The sequence below is a fragment of the Theropithecus gelada genome, chromosome 5, assembly GCF_003255815.1.
Source record: "Theropithecus gelada isolate Dixy chromosome 5, Tgel_1.0, whole genome shotgun sequence".
Classification (NCBI taxonomy): domain Eukaryota; kingdom Metazoa; phylum Chordata; class Mammalia; order Primates; family Cercopithecidae; genus Theropithecus; species Theropithecus gelada.
In genome coordinates, this window is record NC_037672.1 from 149,873,848 (window position 1) to 149,881,279 (window position 7,432).

Consider the following 7,432-nt stretch of genomic DNA (forward strand, 5'->3'; position numbering starts at 1 on the left):
GGGGCTTTTATTGGCCCTATAAGTCAACTTTGATTCCTTAAAGAAGACTGTTTATATCTGAAAGCATGCCATTCCAGTCAAAACCAGTGATTCCAATTGTGTCCTGTTACAAAAGAAAACATTGTTATTGAACTTATGCAAATAAGTCTATTGTCATATGTTAAGAATTCAGCTAGTTTCCAAATTTTGGAGAAATTAGAAGTATGCTCCAAATTTTGTTTATAGGAGTATACTTAATTGTTAAAAGCTATAAAAAGCTCAATAGTTTTCTTGGCTCTGAAAAACAAAGAATCAGCAATGTTTTAAGCAAAAAATCATAAAAGAATTACTTCAGTCTTCTATTAGTTCAGTCCTGCAGTTAACTCCTGTTTGGCTTGATATTCATGAACATTTCAGCTCTCCATGAGAGTCTTGGGAGGTTTTCCTCTATTCTAGTGTTGCAATACCCAAAGTTATCAGAAACCTGCATTCAAAAGCACCTGTCAGAGTCCTATAGCTGATTATAAAACCAACTTTAAAAAAGAATAAAAGTAAAACAACTGTGGATGACAAAAGTCTTAGAACAATCATAGTTAAAGACACAACTGACAAAGAAATTTGGTTACTTCTGTGGCACACAGTGACTTTACATAATAACCATAATTACTACCAATAATATATGCTAAGACATAACAGAATCACAGGAATTTCACACAATTCTGGAATACATACTAATAACACATTTATATAAATATAAACCAAACAAAGTTAAATACTTTCATATTTGACAATACTTCTTGTATGATTTTATTATATCAAATAAGCCAAATGCATCTCTTTTGACTTCAGGGGACTAACATAAAAAATTTAATGAGGATCAAAGTTAGAATTTGATTTTGGAGTTTGTCAAATATAAAAAATTTAAAACACTTGATATCACAAAATAGGATCACAGGTCATTGTAAAATAAGTCATTCATTTAGCCAAAGTGATAAAGATTACAAAAAAAAAGTTAAAACCTTTATTCTTTGAGAGAGGAAACTTAATTTCCCAAACATTAAGACCGAATAAAGACAGCATAAGGCCAATTAAATTTGTTTTTCAAAATTTTGTAAACAACCTATATAATTTTAACCATCTTGACCATAAGAAATAATTTCCACAAGCCTTTTATAACCTTTATACCTTTTATTAAGGAGCAAGCTAATGCACCAAGAAAACCTTGTCAATCTGACACAGAGGCCGATATGCTGGTCTTGCATTAGTGTGCCTTTGACATTAATGGTTAATTTATAGAGAAACTCACCTGACTTTATCTCTCAAAATCAGCCCTTACTCACATGCCTGCCTCTTCTGTGATAGTCTCTGGCCTTGAGGAGTTGAATAGCTTTCATTTCTGGCCCTGTGTCTCATGAATGCAATTTATTTTGATTGGCATCTTCTACTGGGTCTGAAGATGAGGCTTTAACTGCTGTCATTGTTTAAGATTTAGCAGGACTTGGTGTCCTTTTTAGACCAAGGAGTCAAAACCCTGTAACTTAATGGCATAAGGACTTTTAAAGCACATATAGAAAGCTAGACAGATATAAACGTAATAGCCTTAATTAAAAATATTTTTCAATTTTTCTAAGAAAAGCAAAACTTAATGATATCAAAATTATTTTGATAAACATAAAATCTGTTCGTTAGGCCAGTTACCCAAAGGTAAAAGAAAAGACCCTCTACAGTGCGTGCGAATGTTGGTTCCTCTGGGGAGTCCATTTAGATAACCTTCAAGTCAAAACTAATGAAAAGAGTACTTGAATTAGTTAGACATAGGAAGTGTTTCCTAATTCATAGTGAAAATTTTCTGATTTGTAAAACAATTTAAAGCCAAGAGCACAGAATATTAGGTTGGAAGGAAGCATTTCCTTTAAGATAAAACATTTTTAGCATCAGGCCACAAAAAACAGTTGGAACCCAAAGAAATAAAACTTATGGGAGCTGAAAATTAGTTGAAGGATAGAGTTATCATTTTAGGCCTTTCAAATGGGGGGAGAAAGCTGAAAACAGAGAGATGCAATAAAAGTTTAAACTTTGGATTAAAAACATTAAAATCTCTTGTAATTTTATTAATTGTAAATCAACACCTTGAGAAAATTTCATTGTTCTACCCAATTCTTTAGTATATAAATGTCTTTTTTTTAAAAAAATCAAAACCCAATCTCTAGAAAGACCATTATAAATAATTTCCCTTAATTATAAACAACTTGATCATATACAAGTTTTTTCCATAAATCCTCTTGTTATGACTTACACAGACCATTCATGACATGCTTGGACTTTCTGGTTTGTCCTGAACATCCTTTTTTCTTAAACAAACAGTCATTTTATTCTAAGGCAGAAATCTACCATATAAAATTATTTCTCATATAAAATTATTTTCCTTTTAACCTTTCTTGCTGAAAATACCTGTTATATTTATAACTTCCTTTACCTTGCTTTTATTTACTGGTTACTTTTACCTTATTTCATAAATAACTTTTAAATAACCTTTGAATTAGACAAAAATTATTTTCCTTTAAATAAGAACACACTTCTTTTTTAGAAACAATATTTTCCTATAATATATTTCTTTTAAAAATTGGAAATGACTCAGACATTTAATGAGTATCCATTATTTAACTTAATATAACTTTAGATTCTAACTTATATGACAAGTTTATTTACAAGGATTTATTCATTACATTTACCTAATTAATTTTTAAATTTTTACCCAGATTACTTATGAAAACTGTGACAGTTATCATTTAATGTTATTTCCCAGTTAATCATTTTTATAGTCTGTGAATTTCAGGTTTTCCTAAGTAAGAACCTTACAGTTAGATAAATATTTTCTTCCTTCCTTCCTTCCTTCCTTCCTTCCTTCCTTCCTTCCTCCCTCCCTCCCTCCCTTCCTCCCTCTCTTCCTTCCTTTTTGCCAATAACTCAGAATTTAGCTGTTTCCATTAACTGAACAATATTAAATGCCTTATTTATCAAATTTTGCACAAGCAAAGATAATTTTCCTTCATGCTGCATTCATAGCTTTATAACCCTCATGCCAAATTTTGACATCTAGCAGAGATAAATATGAAATCATTTTGCCAATAAATTTAAACAATAATGTATGTTGACAATTCTGGAGCCATTTCTAATTTCTAGTTCATGAATGCCTTTAAAATCAGCTTATTTATTAAAGATTTACTTAAATTACATGAACTTGAAATAGCATTTGACTTAAAGTCTCTATTTTTTTCTGATAAGGTATTTGATTGAAAGCAACTTTTTTTCTTTAAGCCAATTAATTACACCTCTTTTATATATTTTTAGCAATGAAACATGTATGATATATAAATGCATAGATGTATTAGACACGCAGACAGAAGTAGATCTTATAGGTTCATAAGACCTTTTTTTACTTCTATTTTAGACTTCCAATTTCTTGGTAGCCTGTTTTATTACCCTAGGCAGTTGTCAGCTAGATAGCTCTAAATTTGTACATTAAAGGAACTCTTAGGTGAAAAATCAGATAGTTAAATTTACATCTAAAGGTACAGAGAGAAACAGTCTGATGAAAGTTGAGGGAGATTAAAAACAAATGAAAAAATCAAACATAAAATTATAGAAATCTATCATAGGATTATATAAGAAGACCAATTTTATTTAGATAGGTAGTTCTAAACTGGATCTCTGAGCTCTGGACTGAGCCCACACTGAATCCTGGGTCTCCAAAAATAGAATTATTATAAGGCTAAGACCACATGATGCGTTTACGGTGTATCCTCTTTTTTTTTTTTTTTTTTTTTTTTTTTAACAAAGACATTTCCCTAAGTGTCTAAACCATACTCTTACTTACTTTAAATGCCCAAGCATAACCTCTGTTATAGTAACTATTTTAGTGAAAAAGAAGAAGAGGGAGAAGAGGGAGAAGGAGAAGAAGGAGAGGAGAAGAAGAAAAAGGAGAGGAGAAGGAGAAGGAGGGGGAGGTGAAGAAGAAGGAGAAGGAAAAGAAGGACAAGGAGAGGAAGAGGAAGAAGAAAGGAGGAGAAGGAGGAGAAGGAAAAGAAGGAGAGGAAGAGGAAGAGGAAGAAGAAAGAAGAAGAAGGAGAAGGAGGAGGAGAAGGAGGAGGAGAAGGAGGAAGAGAAGGAGAAGGAGGAGGAGAAGGAGGAGAAGAAGAAGAACCAAGTAACATAATACAAAAGCAAGGAGTTTAAGACCTGAGATGAACTTGTCTGTTTACACTCTTGGGATTCCATAAGGAAAAACAGAGGTTTCTCCCCAAAAGACAGTCTGGCACCTTCTCTGTTTTCTTTAAGGAATGCCTGTTAGAAACTGACAGGCTGTTAGAAACTATTTTAGGTTCCTCATGCAGCAGAGGGTGGCAAGAAAAAGGAGAGACAGCAGAAACAAATGAAAACACAGATTCAGTCCACTGAGAAGAAAAAAAACTTGCTAAAAACAAACAAACCAAGGTCCTAGGAGAGAAAAAAACAAAACAAAACATGATGGCCTTTAAAATACAGACACACACACATACAGACACAACACACACAAACACATCTTAGATGTTAGCTTTTAATTAAGCTGACTTTTAACCATTAAGCTCCCTTAAAAAAAAATTCTTTTAAATCTCATTACCATATTTTAGCTAGGACACATTGCTGATATTTCAAAAGTAACACGAATACCAAACCAGAAAGGGCTTGATTTAGGAACCAAACCCAGGCTGATGTGATGAAAAAAAAAGGGCATAACCTTAGTTACCAAACTGCAGCATGAGGTGACAGCCATTGCTCTTTTAGTTTGGCTTGGCTAGTGAAAGAAAAAAAAAAAAAAAGTGGCCTTGTTATATAACTAAAGCCCTTTAGGTAATCTAAACAAAAAATCTTTCCCTTTTTTTCCTTTTGCTGGCTGTTTTTTTCTTTTTCTCTTTTTTTCTTTTTCAGTTGTGGGAATTTAGCCAATTCAGAGGCCTTGTTCCCCACAATTTGGACTTTCCTTTGGATTTCCTCAAGGCCGATAGAGTTGGTCAAACCCAATGGGAAAAAATAAAATAAAATAAAAATAAAAACAAACAAGCAACAAGAACAAAACCAGCTAAGCAAATCAAACAGTTGCACAATTTATATGATTACTGAGTACTCTAATGGTAAGGAGAAATTAAGACCAGCTGGTTGTGAATCTTAACTTTAGCTAAGACAGAACCCTGATTCAGCTACTTACCTAAGAATGGGTCTCAGTCTGAAGACTGCTCTCTACCATCCTAGAAGCAGGAAAAATCTCAAATTGTTTTGAAGTCAGCTCAGACTCCACAAAAGAGTTACCTGCCTTCCATTGTCATGGAAGTAGGAAAACTTGCCCTCCTTGTTGGAAGCAAGTGAAACTCCAGAAGAAGGGTTGTACAGCCAAGTAAACTTTAGATCTTGACCAAATTTGGGGAGATCAGGGATTCTCTAAACGGGAGGTTCCCAGGCCTCAGCCAAGTATCTTATTGGTTTGAGTCATAAAGATAGCTCAAGCTGATACCAAGCACCAATAAGAAATTTGTCAAAGGTCAGGGGAACCTCCACTCAGAATCCCTTTGTGGTTGTCAATTGTGAACCCAAAATATCTGAGACAGGTCTCAGTCAACTTAGAAAGTTTATTTGGCCGGGACTCTATAGTGGCGATTGGTTGTTTCATTATGGATGGAGGGGATGATGGTAACCTTATTATCAAAAAGAGGTTCGTGTCTGAGACAGAACGAGATGAACGGCGCAAAAGGAGGCAAGAAGAATGGGAGAAAGTTCGAAAACCTGAAGATCCAGAAGAATGTCCAGAGGAGGTTTGTGACTCTTGATCTCTATATGAAAGGCTACAGGAACAGAAGGACAGGAAGCAGCAGGAGTATGAGGAACAGTTCAAATTAAAAAACATGGTAAGAGGCTTAGATGAAGATGAGACCAACTTCCTTGATGGGGTTCCTCGATAGCAGCAACTAATAGAAAAGCAACGAAGAGAAGAAGAACTGAAAGAACTGAAGAAATACAGAAATAACCTCAAGAAGGTTGGAATTTCTCAAGAGAACAAGAAGGAAGTGGAAAAGAAACTGACTGTGAAGCCCATAGAAACCAAGAACAAGTTCTCCCAGGCGAAGCTTTTGGCAGGAGCTGTGAAGCATAAGAGCTCAGAGAGTGGCAACAGTGTGAAAAGATTGAAACCGGACCCTGAGCCAGATGACGAGAATCAGGAGTCCTCATCCTGCAAGTCTCTTGGAAACACTTCCCTGAGTGGCCCCTCCATCCACTGCCCCTCTGCTGCAGTCTGTATCGGCATCCTCCCAGGCCTGGGTGCTTACTCTGGGAGCAGCGACTCCGAGTCCAGCTCGGACAGCGAAGGCACCATCAATGCCACCGGAACAATTGTCTCCTCCGTCTTCTGAACCAACACCTTCCTCGAGGCCCCCTAGTTTCTCTGTCCTTACACAGGGAGCTCCTCCCCAAGGGTAGATCAGACCGTTCATGCTGCCTACAGACATTACATCCCTCAAAAAAAAAAAAAAAAAAAAAAAAAAAATCCTTTTCCTGCATCCTGTGCACAACACGACATTTTTAACCAATCCAAAAATTTGCCAGAATCCACCTGTGGCCCAAATCATGTTTGGTTTCTCTTTCTACTCCAGTGTAGATGACCAAACCTGTCCTGCTGCCACTTTCCTCAATGATACTGGGAGGAGGGCAAGGCCCAGCCAAAGTTCCACTAAAAGTGCCCTAGGAGAATAGGCACTGGCCGACTTGCCAAAGGGTTTGGGATTTATTGCTTTCTGGTTTTTTCTTTTCCCCAACAGCACAAAAAAGTAAGGGCAGTTATTGGACAGGTGTTATTTAAACATTCTATTGTAGATAAATGTGTTGTTTGGTTCTACTGCATTGTGGAGCATGCGGGGGAAGAGAACTGACCCAGGTGATGAAATGGAGCCCTTCCCTGGAACTAACCAGTCCTTGATGTTGTGTGACTAAGTAAAGATGATAAACCTCATCTGCCAGGGGTGTCACTTCACACTCGGCATGCATTGTGAAAGCTTCCCGTACCCTTGGTCATTCCCTCTCCCCTCTCTATCCAACCCCATTTATGCAGGAAGGGAGTGCTAACAAGAATGCTTCCATCTCAAACCTTTTCTCTGCCTGGGAAATCATTTTATGTTGGTTTTTGAAATAAAGGATTTAGTTTAAGATTCTAAAGTTTAGAAGAAAAAAAAAGTTTATTTTGCCAAGGTTAAGGACACACCCATGACATAGCCTCAAGAGGTCATGATGACATGACATGTGCCTAGGGTGGTCAGGGCACAGCTTGGTTTTATACATTTTAGGGAGACATGAGACATCAATCAATATATATGTAAGATGTACATTGACTCAGTCCAGAAAACTGGAACAACGAGAAGCACGGAGG

At 36.0% G+C, this 7,432-nt stretch overlaps 1 pseudogene across 1 annotated transcript; it reads left to right on the forward strand.

Annotated features, from left to right (window-relative positions):
* Positions 1 to 5,675: 5,675 nt before the first annotated feature.
* LOC112625020 lies at positions 5,676 to 7,228 on the forward strand (annotated as a pseudogene). Its single transcript, XR_003119509.1, has one exon. The product of XR_003119509.1 is annotated as a protein FAM192A pseudogene (transcript).
* The last annotated feature ends 204 nt before the right edge of the window (positions 7,229 to 7,432 follow it).